This window comes from Vicugna pacos, chromosome 36, assembly GCF_048564905.1.
Source record: "Vicugna pacos chromosome 36, VicPac4, whole genome shotgun sequence".
Taxonomy (NCBI): Eukaryota; Metazoa; Chordata; class Mammalia; order Artiodactyla; family Camelidae; genus Vicugna; species Vicugna pacos.
Genome location: NC_133022.1, coordinates 7399140 through 7417092, shown reverse-complemented (window position 1 = coordinate 7417092; position 17953 = coordinate 7399140). Strand labels below are relative to the sequence as shown.

The following is a 17953-nucleotide window of genomic DNA, read 5'->3' as shown; positions in this document are numbered from 1 at the left end:
AACATAAAAACTATAGCAGCTCAAATAGTAGGGACTGAGGACCTGGCCTCCCTGGCTTAGGGCTCCACGGAATAAATTTTATAAAGGACTCAACTAAAGGATCAGTGGTGAGATCATTAGCTTCCCCATGCCAAGTTGTAGAAAGAGTGCAGGATGGACATCTAGGGACTTAAATGCTTTAATTTCAGCTCTGACACATCACCTATGTGACCAGAAGAAATAAATGTAACTTCAGGGCTTAAATGATCTCTAAAGTCCTTACCCATCTCTAAATAAGAGTCCATGAATAGAGTAGTTCCTTCTGCTATGACGCTCATTGCACTGGATAATAGCATTGTCATCGAGGTTGTAGTGATTTTTCAATAGCACCAGCACCACCCTTGGAAGCTGTGTTAACTCTCACACTGCCACTGAATAAAGAGCACTCAAATAAAGACGGGAAGGTGCTTGTGACCAAAGAAGCCACTTAAAGGAGTGGCTTATGATCCAACTAAGTAGTTAATCTACTCTGTCCCCTTAGTGCACAACAGAATATGGGAGCTCCACTGTTACCCCTCTTCCAATTTAATGCAACCTTTTCTTGTTTCTCTTAGAATGTGTCCCTCATTATGAGATTATAAACTATCTAATACGGGAGTAGAAAGTTGTATCCCATAAGCCTATCCTTACCTGTAGACTTTTTTTTTTTAAGCTGAGCTGCTATTTTATTAAAATTTTGAGTCTGAATATCTTTGGATAGAGTCAAGATTTCTGCAATCACCATAGCGCTCCCCCCACACCCCTCCATTCCCCCGTGCTTAGAGTGAGTCTAATTGCCTATATTGATGCTGTCAGCTTGGCCCCAGATGTTTATGACTTATGTCTAAAGGCAGAGATTAGGCCTTCATTCATTTAATCCTTAATCAGTAAAAGAACTAACTGCCAAACACTAGGCTGCTTCCTGGAGGTGAATTTCTTTTTTTAATGTTTGTTCCCTCATTGGAGCTCACAGTATATTATTAGAGACAAACACGATAATTAGAGTTTAAACTTACTAAAGTTACAGTTACACCTAGGAGCATGTATAAGGCACCTAAGAAGGTGAGGGAAGGCTAAAGTCACTGGAAGGTGAGGAAAAGGCTATCAGGACAGATTTTCAAGAAATGATCTTCTAAACTACATTTAGAAAATGGATACCCAGGCAGCCAAAGGAGAAGTAAGCATTTCTGGAAGAAGAAACATCATTTCTAAAACTACAGAGGCAAGAAATGTAAAATGAGTCAGCCTGAGGAGCAGGTCACATGTGAGAGAATGACTGAGCTAAACCTGCAAGTTCTAACATTTACTAGATGGGTAACCCTGGAACCTTTACTCAATCCCAGGTGTACATTCACTGTAGAAGTCACGCAGTGCCTTGACTTAAATATCATCTGTAATATAGCATGTTAGTTGTTCTCCAATAGTAAGAGAAACCCCAGTTTGTACCTAGTATAAGATCTTCCTGAATAAATACTGTACTTCTCAGATTCCTTGCATTTAGGTGTGTCCAAATGACCAAGTTCTGACTAGTAAGCTGTAATTGGACACGCAGCTTTTAGATAGTGTTCTTAAAGGAAGGGACCATATCCTTTTTCATTCTTTCCTCCTCTTGATGACATGAATGGGGACATAATGGCTAGAGCTCAGGTAGCCTCATTAGACCATGAGATCAAAGTCACATATTGAGGATAACAGAGCAACAAAGAGGAGTTCCTTCATGATTGTGGAGCCATGCTCCTAGATTACTCATCTCCAGACTTTCTGAATAATGGAAATAAAAACTCTTATTTTATTTACACCTGTGTGATTTTGCTTTTCTGGTGTTTGCAGCCAAATGTAATCCTAACAGTAAACCATCATTAAGATGATAACCTCAAAATGTCTAACTCCTGCCCCCACCTCTCCCCTGAGCTCAAATTCATATCTGATTATTTACACTTCCACATGGATATTTAACAGGAATCTCAAATTTAATGTGCCTAAAATCAAGCCCCTGATTTCAACCACCTCCAACCTGCTTCCTCCAGTTTCTTCCTCTTCTTAATAAGTGGAAACTTCATTCTACCAGTTATTCCAGACAACAATGCTGGAGTCATGTTCACTTTTCTTTTTCAGTCACATCAAATCCAGTCCATCTGCAAATACTATTGGCTCCACCATCAAAAGCTGACAGTTTTTCACCACCTCCATAACCACTAATCTAATTCAAGCTACATGACCCTCATCTAGATATTTGCAATAGCCTCTAATCTTATTCTCTCCCAGTGGTCAGTGTGTTCCTTTTAAAATATGTCAGAAATGTCATTAATGTTCCCAAAACCCTCCTATGGCTTCTCATATCAGCTCAGAATTAATGCAAATTCCTTTCCTTTTCTTGTACATCTCTACATGTCCTCACCCATGCTCCTGCAATATCTCTCTGACCTCATCTCTTACCACTGTATTTTCATTGCTATGCCCAGACAACGCAGTCCCGCTTTTTTCCTTATCTACACATGCTCTCCAAAAAGCTTTTATCATGCTGTTTCTTCAACCTGAAACACTCTTTGCCCCAGATACACAGACATGACTTGCTCCCTTCAGCCTTAGATTCTGTGGTCAGAAAGCAATTTTCTCTGATCATTCTACATAAAATAGCCACTTGCTCACTATTCCTCAGGAGACCTTTCTCAGACCACTCTGTATAAAACGGTCAGTTTTACAACTGTATCTCCTTAAGTTATTCAATTTTCCCTTATTAGTGATGGCACTAATCACCACCTGACATTTTTGTTTTCAATTATCTCTCACTAGGTTGTAAGAGCCACAGGAGCAGGGTTTTCAGGTTCAATTTATTCTTAAATCCCTAGAACCTCAAACAGATCTGGGACATTATGAGTGCTCAATCAGTATTGGCACTATAGACCCAAATACAGAATCTTGGAAAAGACAACAAAAAAAAGAGGGTCTCTGAAGTGAAGAGAACATCTCAGGGTACTTTAATTAAATTGTATTTATGACCTAGTCTCCAAGTTTTAAGGTCCCCTGCAGGCAAAAGCCAGACTGTCATCCTAGCACGTGGTTCCACTGGCCAAGGCAGCGAGAATTTAATAGAAACTAAAGCCTGAGTAGCCTAAAGACAGGTTCCAAGTGCTCGGAATGTGGTGCAGCCAATTACTCAAAGCTTGTAATATTTGAAGCTTGCTCTTAGGTGCTGGAGTAAGTAGTGCATAGAATAAGCAACTTTAAAAAGCTAGAAATGGAGTCATTAGGTACAATCATAGGCCATGCCTTGTTCGAGAAGACTGAGGAAAAGCTCTCAGGACAGGAAACTACTTTTCAAACATGCACAATAATTTCTGCTGGAGTGAGGCTTCAAGGAATGCAAGCAAATTCAGCAGATGGGGGAAAAGTTCATTATGAATTGTTTGAGTACCCCCTTTTATTTGATTGCAACAAAAATCTCTAATTCAATTTAAAAGCTTTTTTTTTTTTTTGAGTACTGAATCCACTGCTTTTCAACCTTGGCAGAATTCTCCATGAAATTTCCTTGCAATGCTGCTACCTAGGCCACCACTGAAAAAATATGTATAGGCCTGAGGTAGAGCCCAGGCTACTCATTCTGTTTATGTACTTATTTTTAGTTCCACAGATGCTCAGTCAGGGTTGAAACCAAGGCCCTCATCTTTGCAAGACTCGGAGCTGAGCCCTGTGGTGGACTTACAATTAATGTGCAGTTCCTGCCCCCAAGGAATATACAAATTACATTTTGGTTATCTCAGGGCAGTAGGGTTATGGTGGCTATTATTTATGTTTTTTTTTTTTTTGCTTTTTAATATTTTCTAAATTTTCAGTAATTGATACATATTGTTTTACGATAGAATGAAACAAAAGAGTTCTTTTTAAAATACAAGAGCCTGAAATCTTTTTGTCTTCCCCTGTTTATTGTATATAAATCAGAAAATGTATCCACCAGTATCTATGACTAATGGCGTGCAGGTAATATTGCACAGAATTGCTGTGGGCAATAGTGTGCTGTCTTTTAAGAGTACATAGATAGTTAGAAGGATGAAAGCTGAATTTACAAAACTTTTGAAAATTATGATTGACTTTGAAAATTGTAAAGGAGATTGTAACATTCCTCCTAAGCTGGTCTGCCCACCATGAGAGTTAGCCAGCTAAGAGTTGTCATTGTGTACAGAAATTGTCGTATTAAGCAGTGGTATTTTATAAAATCAAAGTCTGGTTCCCCACCTTGCTGGAGTAAAGAAGGCCCTTACCAAGGTCTGTTTACAATCACTAGTCCATTTGTCTCTGCCAAGGGAGAAGTCTACAAAATCGTCGTCTTGCTGGGTGAGTTCTCTGACTTTAGTTTTCAAGCCCTGAAAGGGAAATTCTTTCAGAGCTTGAGCCAGGGAAAAATTTTCAAGTGACCTTCACTACTAGGATCCACAGGGACACCATTAAGCAAAAGCAAGACACAATCATTTGCGGAATCTCTGCTGTGGAGCCAGAGCATCACCAGGCCCTGCAGCCTCCAGAGGACAAAGGAGAAAGGGAACTCCCTCCAACGCCGCAGAGCAGGACTGTGGGCATGTTCACAGGGGCGCATCAGTGTGCGGTGGGTATCGCTTCGCGTTAGGATCTGGGTTCAGCAGCGGCCGCCGTGCGCAGTGGCCGCAGCGCACTTGTGCGGATGCAGTGACCCAGTGACCGCGGGGGCGGCTCTCCTCGCCGGCTTGGAAGGACTTCATCACTCCTTGTTTGCTGACCCCAAGTTCCCAGGCTGGTTTCTTCTTTCCTTCTTTCTGATATCCACTCATCGCTGTGGTTCTTTGGCTGGCTCGGATTTTGGCTCAGTTTGAAGGCAGCTGCTCTGGGATGGAACTAAGACACAGGTTTCTGCCCAGATATATTTGCCACACACAGTGCAGCTGCTGTAACAACTACTAATGCGAGCCTAGATTTTTCCGTTCTTATAACTTGACAGCCATGGGGGACTGGAGATAAAATGAAGGTGGTTTAAACAAAAGAAAAAGTCAAATTACAATAAACCTCCAAATCTAATTCCAACATTAATCCCAATTGGTGGTAAAACGTTTTATTTTTATTTGACTTTGATAAAAGACCTAGCTAAATATTCTGCAGTGTTTTATTATATTACACTCAGTTTAATACACAAAACAAAGTGACATAAAAATTGTAGTAATTTATTTTGTTCACTTGAAATTTGCCTTATTTTTCTAAATAAAATTTTTGTTTGTTTGTGACTCCAAGTGTACGTATGGGTCCCCAACACCTTTCTTTGAAAAAAATGTAAGATACAAAGACAGTGCCCTCACTTTGGCACTTAAACTATGAAAATGACAAAGAAATTACTCCTGTCAATAGAACTGTCTAAAGTGAAATATATTTTATTGACCTATACCTAAAGAACACCTAATAATCAATTATTCCAGTTAACCTGGAAGTGGGGAGAGTGAAGCCAAATATTTGGAACTGTTGTGTAGCACCTATTGTGTTTTTTCACCCAGTGGCTTCCATCTTCCATGGATTTATCTGCAATGATTTTCAAACTGTTCAGTAGCATTTGCTCACCTTGTTTCATTCCCTTGCTTAAAAGCTTTCAATTGTATCATAATAATAGTAACTAACCCTTATTGTGGCTTACTATGAGCCAGATGCAATTCTTTTTATATAGTAGCTCATTTATTCCTACAACAACTCAATGAAGCAGGTGGCATTGTTATTCCCAATTATATATCAGCGAACCAAAGCAAAAACAAAGTGACTCAAGGTCACTTTGGGATTTAAATTCAAATAATTCTCACCCATAATTTTCACCACTTTTATTTCTGTCTGAAATCCTCCATTATTATGGAATAAAAGCTAAATGCCTTGGCATTGTATATAAGAACTTTTAGAAACTGGTCTCACTGTTTCATGAACTCCTATTCATCCTCCAAGGGTCAGTCATCCTATACAGCTACTTTTTTCTTCTTTCTTCTCTTCCTCAAAGTGCCCACCACTGGTGACTCCTGTTTATCCCTTAAGACTCAGTAGGGGTTACTTCTTTATGTAGCTTTCCATTACTTTCATAAACAAATTTATCCCCATACTAGAATATTCATGCTATACATTCTTCTATTAGCACCTATAATACAACATTTTTAAGTATGTTTATCTCCCTTTCTAGAACAATCTTTTTCCAGCAAGGGCTTGTATCTATTAGTGTGTTGCTAATAAATTTAGTGGGTCAAAAATCAAACTTTTTCATAATAAGATAGAACAAAAAAATTACACAGTAAAAAACTGAATATTGATTCATAAAACTACTGTTTCATTGTGTATGTGTTATTATGGGTTGAATTGTGTCCCCCGAAAATACTCTCCAAGTACCTCAGGATGTGACCTTATTTGGAAATAGGGTTATTGCAGGTGTAATTAGTGAAGTTAAAATGTGGCTATGCCAGAGTAGGGTAAGACCCAATCCAATATGTCTAGTGTCCTTTATAAGAAGAGAAGAGGCTCAAAGAAAGAAGGCACATCAGGGGAGAATGCCATGTGAGATCCCTACCAGAGATTGAAATGCTGGAGCTGCAAGCCAAGGAGTGCCAAGGATTGCTAGCAAACCACCAGAAGCCAGAAAGAGGCAAGGAAGGATTGTCTTCTACAGGTGTCAGAGGGAACGTGGACTGCTGCCCACACCTTGACTTCAGACTTGCAGCCTCCAGAATTGGGAGACAATAGATATCTGTTGTTTTAAGGCACTCAGTTCTTGATACTCTGTTAACAGCAGCCCTAGCAACTAATACATGTGTGTCTGTGTGTACTGGATTGCAAGGAAATGTATTTCTTGCTGTGGGCCCAGTCAAAAAAAAGTGTGAAATCATTTTTCTAGATTATATATAATTCAAAGTCAGTAATTGCTTCTTAGGTTTTCTGTCTCTGGTAATGTGTTTATTGCTTGCCACACAAGAGCTTAATAAATGTTTGAAATCAAAAAGGGTGAAGTGAGAGGTGAATAAAAAGAAAAAGAGTAGGAGTAGGGAGAGAGGAAAAGAGGGGTAAGGAGAGGAGGAAAGGAAGGAAGGGAGAGACAAAGAAGATCAAGGGAGGAAGGAAGAAAGGTTAATTCTGTGCTGGCTTCAGGGAGGGAAACTACTCAATTTCAGAGCACTGTGGGGTCGATACAGAGAATTATAGCCTGATTTAAAATAGACTCAATGATAAAAGTACTCTGGTGATTTCCTACTTTTTTTTTATACTATTAGAGATACTGTGGTTGAGAACAAACAGAGATTTTTATGAAAATAATAGAAAAAGTTTAAAATTCTGCCCCATGCAAATACAATTCACTTTTACCTTCCAACCAATTCTGAAAAGTGTTTATAAGATGGAGTAATATTTAAAAGTCCTTTGATGTAGATTCCTCACATTGGCCTGGGCCATTAAGCACACAAAGGAAACTGGTATACAAGGAATGAGGAGCTGCCTTACCTGTTCCAGCTGCTTAAATATGAATTTTCATGCCTTTTACTTGAAACATGTTATTTCTCCTCTGTCATATTGCCTTTATTTATAATTCTACTTTAAAAAACCAATTATTCAGTGATTCAGAAGGCATACAGGCAGAAATAGTAAATGCTTGATCGTGTTAAAAAAAGCTTCCTGCAAACTTCTTAGGTTAAAATGGACATGAGTACATTATATATGCAAACACCTCTAGATAGTAATTTCCATTCTAACATCTTGGTAGCTGCAGAATCACAGCTTCTGAGCCATTTAATTCACTTCTAGATAGCACTAGGGTGCCAGTGCATAACAATAGAGGAAGAAGAAAATGAATAAAAATAAAATATTCCATCAGGTTGCAGCAAGTAAGGCTTACTCCAAGTTTCATATGATCTTGGTCATCTCTTCCCAAGACTGCTAGAATGAGAGCTTTGCAGGGGCTTACAAACTGTCTGCATTACTCTCCAACATATATTCATGAATGCACATTAGCTGCAATGATAATATTTTTAAAATAAATGCCAGGATACATGGATAGATAAAGAATTTTTGTTCTGACTTCTGAGTTTACTCATATGAAAAACATTATGTAGGTAAACATAATAATGTAAATCACATTTAATTGTGTACATTGAACAAATTTCTAACTGAAATAGCAGCTATCTGAACATCCAGGATGGGTTATGTCTGAAGCCGTGCAGTGTCCTGTGCTGCCGTCCCACTCTGGTGTTCTTGATCTATACAGTTAAGATCAATTATCAGTGAGCAGAAGTTTAGAGAATTTCATTCCCTACAGGCATGTACTTCTCTACACCTTCAGTCTCAGGACAAACATGACCTAAAGAAATTAGCTTTCAGCGATTTTATAAACTTTAAAATCATAATTCTAGAAGTTGTACAAGGCCATAATTCACAGTGAGGTAAACAGGTGATATGTAAAGGGAAGCGAGCTTACCACTGGTTTACCTCTTTGTGTTAAAAAGTCTTTCTCATATCTTACTAGTCCAAATAAACCAGCTCCTAGGCAATCAAACCTCAAAAATCTTAATATTCCAATGAACTGCGAAAACAGTATCTCGTGTTGGGTTCTAATCTAGGACTGGAACTGAAGAACATTCAGTGCTTTGATACTTCTGTTAAGAGTCTCAGATATATTATTAAGTCTTCCTTGGATGAAAAGAGCAATGGGGAATCTATTAAGAAGCCAGCAAGAAAACTTTGAAATGACTGATTTTCCTAGAGATTCATTATCAGCCTCATAGGTTGCCCAGGTCAAATGTCAAAAGTTAGAATGTGTAAAATTGCTAAGAATTAATTCATCTCTTTAGCCCCCAAAGATACTCTTCTACTTAAAATGTCTCTCCAACCAGAAGATTTTCCTGTTCTAGATTTTTCATCCAAATAGTCTCATGTGTTTTCTACCTAAATAAATGCTGATTTGATTTTCATTCATATATGCCAGAAAACAAATATGAAAATAATCTCTCTTCTACTTCTTAGACATAGCCAGTGAAGTTATAGCAATCTACTGCCTCTACCATTAAGAGTGCTCATTAGCTCTCCTTAGAAAGAAACTGGGGAATCACAGAAATAATTTGAAAATAACACTCACGTGAATTATCTAAACAAGGTTTAGAAACTTGAAAGAAGTCAAGATAGTCACAAAGTGATTAAACAGTGAAGTTTTGGGTCTTAGAATCTAAGTTAAAACAAAGCACTCTATCCAAGGCAGCAAGAAGAAGGAAGAGCCAGAGGAACAGAGCTTCTGGTCCAACTAAGGAAACAAACAGCAACTACTTGCACAAGTGGTGTCTATGAGAGATGAGTGTTACGGCCAAGTGCCAGGCAGATGGGAAACACGGGACAGGAGTAAAGTTAGGAGAAAGGTAAGAAGTGTCCTCGGCAACTGCTTTTAATGAAGCAGAAAGGTCCTGAATATGAATGAGTCAAGACACCTTAAAGGTATGGTGAGGTAAGATAAGACCATGAAGATATTTGAAATGTGTTTCCTTTATACAGATAGCTAACTATTTGAAATGAAAGATGTATTTAAAGACTGTCAAAAAGGTAATCTTCTCAAAGACAAGTACTCTATCTCTTTAGCCAGTCACAGTTCTTAATGATCATATAATATAAATAAGCCTGGGTGCCACCAAGTCCCAAATGGACTATTCAGAAGAACTTATGACCTCATAATCCTGGCCATGACTAACGACCAGTAGTGAACAATTCATCTAATAGAAGGAAATGAATTGTCTAGTCAGCAACCGATATTATGTTTCTCAAGAATTTCTATCAAGACTAACTATGCATAGTAGGTAGAAAGTGAACTGAAAGGCCCTGTGGATTCTTGAGACCCACAGTTTAGAATATAGAGATGACTAAGTAGTGAAACTCTTTCCTCAGAGGAGAGTGGAGCAAAAATGAAGAAAGAAGCAGATACTTGAGAACAAGGGCTCCAGAAAGAGAGTAGCTTTGGTAGGGTTAATTTCAACCATTGAAAATAATTGCTTTGAATTTTTTCTCTTCCACTGATATTCACATCCCTTTTGTATTTGCTTGTTCTCCAAAATAATGAAAAATATTCTGTGTAATAATGGAAAAAGAGGGACATCTATTTCTTCAAGTCACAAGATGAAATTCAGCTGAGTTTTGAAAAAAGTTAAGCAGGAAAAAAATTACATTGTTTTCATAGTAAAAGAAAAAAATGAATAATTTTGCATCTGAATTTTTAGGTAAATACAAGATCCAAAAAAAAAAATCGCGAACAAATCTTCTGCGTAAAAGAAAAATCTTTTTAATGATCTTGGGCTGCAGTGTAAGAAAGTCACAAAGGAAGAGAAGACCTAGTTTATCAGACAGCCATTCACAGATTCCACATTAAGGCTCAGAGATAAGCAATCAAATAAAATCATATTTATAGACAATCATTTGGGGCATTTCTTTCTTAAAGACAAAGTAAATAGTAAGAATCCACTCTTCTTACTCAATAGGAGAGAAAAATCTTTAGGAGAAAATGATGACTAAAAGCCTAGCGGTAGCATTCTATGTACAAAAGCAGCAGGCTAGCTGGCTCTCATAGCTGATGTCGCGCTAACCATGCCATCACAACGATTTTAAGAAAACCAATTATTTTCAGAGGCCATAGATTACAAAGGACAATTCGTATCAGCTTGAAAGGACCAGCAAAAAGAAAGAACTGAAGATGTTCAAGGTATTCTCACCTCAAAAGTCATTTTGCTTTGCTTCAGTAGAACAGATGTCTTTGGTGGTTGAGTTCATATGCTTATATTGGTAGGGTTTCTTTGGTGATGAAGAGGGACTTTAAGTGATCATAATAAATACTACGAGAGCAGCATGTGCATAAGGAATATTTCCTTAACAGATATTCCTGTAACAAGGACAATTTGTGCTAATTCCCGGTATCAACGTTTTGATCAGAACACAGAGTATTCCATATGGATGTCATACTAATAACTATACCTGGACGGATGATTTTTAAATCTGAATCTTTGAAAAGATATTTGGAAAAGTCTGAGCCTAATGCTGGCATGAGAATTGTATACATTAACTTAAACATAAATGTATATAATTACAGAGAGTGGGTAAGGCTCTGTTCTGTGGTGCTTAAGACAATTCAAACCTGAATTCAGACACAGGTTTGCTGAGTAATACATTCTAGCAACATGACCCTGGGCAATTTGCTTTCCCAACTTCCTTGGCTATAGAATGGAAATAATAAGAGTAGTTGCCTTATTACCTCTTGTTGGGAAAATTGTGGAAAAAGAAACCAATCAGCATAAATTTAATTCACACTAGGTAATCAGTACAATAGCAGGATGATTATGGTCACATCGCTCATAACAACATTAATCTCTAGCTCCTCCTCATTATGGATCTGCTCTGAACACTCGCTCTTGCATATCTCCTAATTCTAACCATCACGGTGTTTTGATTGATTGATTGATTGACTGTTGTGGGAGGGTGGGGGAGGGGTAGACACTTTCAAGTAACATTAATGGAAAATAAAATCAGGGAAAGCACAGCTTCCTCTAGCAAAGGACAAACCACAGTGAGTCAACTGAGAATTCTTTGGTAGGAGCAACAACTGTTTCAGATTCTGACATGTTTTGCCTGAGGTTACATCGCAGGTTAAAACTGTTTGCTGCTTCCGGTGGGGAATCTTTGGAAGTTTCTGTCTCTTCTTAGCCAGTGATTCCTGAGGATTACCTGTCAGGATCTGCCTTAAAGTTTATCTCGTGTCCTGATTTATTTGGCTATATAGCCAAGCAAATTATCTGAAGTGTATATATAACATTGTAGAGCAATTTAAAATGTTTTATTTTTCTAAAGCAAAAACCATTTTTCCTACTTTCTCAACACGCGTGCATGTTTGTTATATTATATAAATATTAATAGATATTTAAGAACTAATGTTTTGTTGTTTGTTTTGGGGGGGCTTATTTGCTTGTTTAAGCTTCATCTGTTTTCTTTGAGTTTCTTCATCTGGGCTTTTGCCCCAAAACGGCTTCCACTTTGATTTTCACATCAGATTGGTAGATGCCAGGAATTAGCTCCTAGAGAACTGTGGACTAAATGCAGTCAGCTCTGGTAAGGCAGCACACCCAGATCCCAAGCAGCAGATGTTCATTACAAACCAGTGCCAAATATTTAAAAGCCATTTTGAGAAATTTAAGTGCTGCTTTAATGTGCCAAGGAAAATAAGATTAACTTTGTTAAAAAAAATTTTTTAGGTTTAAATACAAAAACAGCACAATAGCAGAACATATGTTGTCTGTTAACTAATTTAATCCCATGTGATCATACTACCCTGTTCTCAAGAACCCTAAAGGGATGCATTTAACTTACTGCTGTTCTGTTCTCATGATTCCTAATTCACTGACTGTTTTCACTAGTTTAACACTGTGGGCTGTAGATTCTCAGCTAATAATGCCCTTCAATATCTAGCTCAAAACACTTTTTAAAAATCCAATTCCCAAATTTAGAAACGTCATCTCTTACAAGATAAATTCCAGGCCTGAGTAAGCCCTTTATTTTTCGGTTGGGAGAAGTGATGATTACATTGTGACTTCTCTAATACCTTCCGCATCCTGGGCGAGGTACTTAGTGAACTCTCCTAAGGAGTTTGCTCTCATGTTGGTCCTCTCAGCATCCTGTTCAGTTTGCTCGCCATCTGCTGTCACTTTGGGGGCCTAATGATGCAAATTTTGGGAAAACATTTTTAATAGAAATGCTGAAGCTTGGGCTAGATAAACTCCCAGCAGCTGCATTTTCTTCCAAATATTACTTTGAGCCCAAACCAGTCTATGAGTTATCGATCAGATGTGCTGGAAATGATGCCCCATGCTCAAGTATACAATTAAACTTTGTTACCTCTTCCATTAAATGGAAATCACAGAGCTGTATTTGGTCTTTTTAAAATCCTCATTATATGTAATAGCACAGATGAAGTGACAAAGCACAATGATTTTTGAAATATCTTTAAGGCACTACTGCCAAAAGTCTTCAGCGGATTCTTCTGCCTCTGCACGTTGCAGTTTTGTCCATATTTTATGTGCTGAAGAAGGAGAAGTGTAGCAGTGATCTCTTGAAAGAGCACAGGCCATCTGCCTCAATAAGCTTGTTTCTATAGATTTGGTTTAGATCAATACAGTAATCAAAGAAACAAAGAGGGGGAAATGCTTAGCTACTAAGTAGCAAACACTTGTTTTATAAAACTCTATAAAGATCCAGTAAAACATTAAAAAAAGAATAAATGCTAACTTTCCCCATATGACATCACCAGAAAAGCTTCTGGTAATTACAGAACCATGTATTACTGTCAACAAAATAAAGGAGAACCCCACAACAGCTGCCACCTCCCGAGGGGTGTCCTTATTTTGTTCCACCCTCATTCACACTGCAGGTACCAACTGACACAATGAAATCCATTTACTGTGCTCGTAGTTAAGGTACATCATAGTCAAATAAAAATGACATATATGACATTAAAAGTTTCAGATACTACAAGGCTTAGAGCACCTTGTAACAATAGGTCTGTGCTTCCTTTTCCTGTGTGTTATGCACATACTAATAAATATGGCTTCCTTTTCTAAAAAGATAGGGATAATCTAATTACAGATAATGAATCAAAGAATCACAAACTGCCTCAATATAATTCGAATAAGGTCCAAGTTGGCAGAGTAGTAATACTCTACAATCTTGTGTCAGAGTGCCTGCATGTTAGACATGCCCAGAGAATCTAAATTTTTTTATACATAAAGGGATTTTAAATAGAAGTTAAAATAGAACTAAATGGCCAGCATGGAACATGGTAGGAGATGCTGTAGGAATTATACTGCATTTTATGATTTCCTAGGGGGCAGTAAGAAGTTTAATTTATAAAAGTTTTCAAGGTTTTACATAAAAGGTAGAATATAAAGTTCAACTGTTATCATCTAATTTTTCTTTCTTTTTTTTTAATTCCAAGGTATTTTATGGGAAAATAAATGAGTAGAACTCAGTGAAGCACTGGGAGAATAGCCTCTTAGATAAATGAATTCTTTAGTTAATTCATTTCTTCTTTTCAACAATTTACTTTCCAGTAGTCCAGATGGAATTCTAGACAGAAGAGCAAGCTGTTTTTCCTCATCCTCACGGTCCAAGCCATGGGACACTGAACGGTTCTCACTGACATGCAGGCCTATTGCAATTGAAGGCATTTCGTGTTCCCTTTGATGAAGTTTTCTTTCTCCCTGTTTTCCTGCTTTATCTGTCATTTGTCCAATATCGAGTTGATCAGCCAGAGGAGGAGAGAAGGATGCACAGTTAGCTGCTCGTGTGTGTCTTCGTCTTTATATACACTCAGTGATGAGCTCGCACATTGCCTGGCAAGTACTCTTCAAGCCTCTCGTGTCTATCCGCCCTTCTCCGTGTTGGGATATGTATCCACTTGGAACTCCACCATCAGGTCTGGCAACTCTCTGGACAGATGCCTGTATCAGGGGCATACACATGGGGTGGGAGGGTGGGGGACGAGGCCCAGTGCATGATGATAACTGCCCAGGAGACTCGGCTGGCCGGTAAGGCGGAGAGCGTGTACCCTAGGCAGTGACCAGCAGGGGGCCCCTCGCTACGTGGAGGGTTCCAACACCTCTTGCTTCTGTTTGGAAATGAGTTGAGCTTTCTTTAGAGACAGGTATACCTCTTCCTGAGGATCACACTAGTAGAACTTCCGGATATAAGAAATCAGAGGCTTAGGCAGTGGGAGATCCAGGATGTGATCTATCCAGACGAGCTGTCGGATTCGGAATAGGCAAAGGTGCAGGAGGAATTTGACGTTGCTGAATCGGGACACTGGGCAGAGTAGCTGCACTGGAGTTGGTGGCAGTCCTGGAACCCTGGATCTCAAGAAAGAAAGAAACTTCCATTCTTGGGGTGCATGATGGCTCTCTTAATGAACTCCACTACTGACTGACAGCGATCCTCAAATTTGGGATGATACCACAGGCTGAAGTTTCCTCAGCAGTGCTCCATTCTAGTGTGGGGGGCGGTACCCTGTGGTTGGAAACTGAGGCTCAGGATACGAGGATTAGAGCTGTCTCCTACCAGGACAGACCCATCGGGCTTGCCTTTCAGCTTCATCTCTGCATCTTCCCAATTCATTGGCCCCCAATACCAACACTTCTCCAACTCTTGAAGGCTGGCTGCCAAGCTGCTGAGTCGGGTGGGAAGAGGGGACACTGAAGGTGTTGCAGGGACTAGCTCTACAGGCATTCGGCTGCTCGGATGGAAGCAATCCAGGGAAATGTATCTAGGAGACTGAGGCTTCTTTGTGGGAGACGGGGGTTGGCTGGTGTGGAGAGGGCATGCCCCGCTGAGAGATGTCCACGTCTACAAGTGACACTGTTTCACCTGTGAACAGGGGGCTGAAGGAGATTGGAGAAAATGCACTTTGAGTTCTTGTCAACCTGGGTTTCCCCTCCGAGTCCAGCTCCCGGCCTGCAGAGCCTCCCACGTCTGTCAGGCTCGCAGCTGAAGCAGCCCGCTCTCCGAAAGGCCTCCTGCGGCCCCAGCACCACCGCCGGGGCCACCGCTGCGGCTGTTTGTGCAAAAGAGGTGACTGAGGCGGATTTTGAGCGAGCCCTTCCGAGAAGGGCCCGTGAGTGGCCTAAGGGCCCAGGAGGGGGCGGGGGAGGTTGCTGCTGCTGCTCCCTCTACTCCAGCTCCCTGGAGGGACCAAGTCCCGCATCGGGAAGGGCACCGGGGTATTTCAGGGCCTGGGGGCTGCGGCAGCAGCCGGCCGTCCCCTCCTCCCCGCGGCGGCCCGGGCTGCTGAGCTCCTGGGCCTCGGACTCCAGGCCCTGCAGGACCAGAAGCGCATCGCTCGTTTCAGGGGGGTCCTCCCCGGCCGGCGGGGCAGCAGCAGGCGGCCCAGGCTGCGGAGGGGGAGCTGCGGGGGGCGGGGGCACGGGCAGCAGCCCCCGCCCACCGTCTTGATCCCCTGCCCCGACGGCTGCCTGAGTCCCAGAGGCGCCGGGCCCAACGTCCGCTCGAGCGCCCCCCCGGCGGCGGGGCCTTGGTGTCCAGGGCGCAGCGGTGCCAGCGACACAGCGGTTCCGAGTGGCCGGGCTCCGGGGCCACCTCTGCATCCTCCTCCCCCTCCCCCTCCCCCTCCGGCGGCTGAGCCACGCCGCGGAGCATCGTCAGCTGCGGCGGCCGGGAGCCCCGCGGGCCGGGCCGCGCGAGGGAGGGCGGCAGCGGCGGGCCTGGCTCGGGGGCGCCTTCCCGTAAGCGGTACGAAGCGGCCGCCGCCTCCGCCTCGCCATCCCTGAGCTCAGCCCTGGGCATCGAGCAGAGAGACGGAGGGCGGGCGGCGGGGAGCCGGGCTGGGGTGGGGACGAGCCTGGGCCCCGCCGGAGCCCCGCCCGCCGCGACCCGGAACGACAGCGCTGACGGCCGCCGCGGCCTCTGCCTCACGGCGCGGGCGGGGGGCGCGCCGGGCCCCTTGTGATCTCAGGCCGCCGCTGCCGCCGCCGCCGCGGCCCCCCATGACCTAATTTTTCAGCCTGCAATTGTTATCATCACAAACAGAAGGATGAAAAGATAAGAATCCAATGGAAGTTTTAAAAAGTCCTCTTTATAGTTTCAGTACATACACACAATGATTTGGAAGATGTCAATCAATATATTAGAATGCTCTCAATTAACTCTTGTAAAATATTACTAATGGAACTATTTTCACTTGTAGGTTTGAGGCTCAGTTAAGTAAAGAAACTGTTTATACATACACACCACACAAATGTATACTCACATAATTTTTTAAATATTGCTTTTGAATTACCAAAGGCAACTGCCTTAGGTGTCGTCTCATCTGGACTTCACCCTATTCTGTAGTATCACTGCTATTTCACACATCACAGAACAGTGTGATAAGGGATTTGAACAACATTATGATCATTTTCAACATCTTAAGAATTCATATATCACCAGCACTAGTATCTCTTACTACATAGAAGATGTATATTATAATTTGAACTAAAATTTATTTCTTGCTTTATCATATCTTATTTATATTACCCAAAAGGAATGCCTTACATAAATGTTCATACCCTCAACTTCACCAACTTGTGTATGCTCAAAGCATCTAATTTTTTTAAAGTAAATGCATACTGATTCACTCTCCTTTTCACATTCTGGATGGTCAAGGTAGTATTCACTGCCTCGACTTCCACTTACCTAGGTAATGTACACAATAACGTGTAGAAGTCCTCATTAACAAGCTCAGTACCAATTACCTGAGTCCTCCAACACTGAGATGCCAAGAATTCTACACGATAAGAAATAAGTCAAGAATGTTATCATCAGGACTATGCAATTAACCTCCCTTGCTTCCTTTTAATATATGAAATATGCCAAACTCTTCCCTTCTTTGGACCTTCTTGTATTCTGTTGTCTTTGCCTGGAATAAGCTTATGCTCAACGCTTTCAGTGACTGGATCCTTGTCATCCATCAGCTTTCAGTTTAGTAAGTATCTCATCTTGGGCAGCCACCCCCAGGGCAGCCAGCTAGGTTTTGGAACTTCTTGCAACAGAGCATTTTCTCCATAGCACTGGGATAATAGCAATTTAGAATGACTGCTTACGCGCTGGCATACCTACCTGTTGGCTACCTCCCTGACTAGAAGGTAAGCACTAAGTGGACAGGAACTTGGTCGGTTTTGCTCATCACTTTATAACCAGCTTCCAGTACGATGCCTCACTTACAGCAAATGTTGAGTGGATGTTGTTAAATACACCACTAAACAACAATTTTCTAACTCATCTTGCCAACCCTGTTGCCATTCTTACTGCCTAATTATTGTCTGCCTTTCTAGGAACATTCCCAGAAAAAGCTTTGTTCATACTGTTGCTCCCTAACTCCTCTCTAATTGTCCAAAAC

General features: G+C 41.0%; 1 pseudogene; it reads right to left on the bottom strand.

The window, feature by feature from the left end:
* Positions 1-14605: 14605 nt before the first annotated feature.
* LOC140691713 (suppressor of cytokine signaling 7 pseudogene) lies at positions 14606-16362 on the bottom strand (annotated as a pseudogene).
* Positions 16363-17953: the final 1591 nt, after the last annotated feature.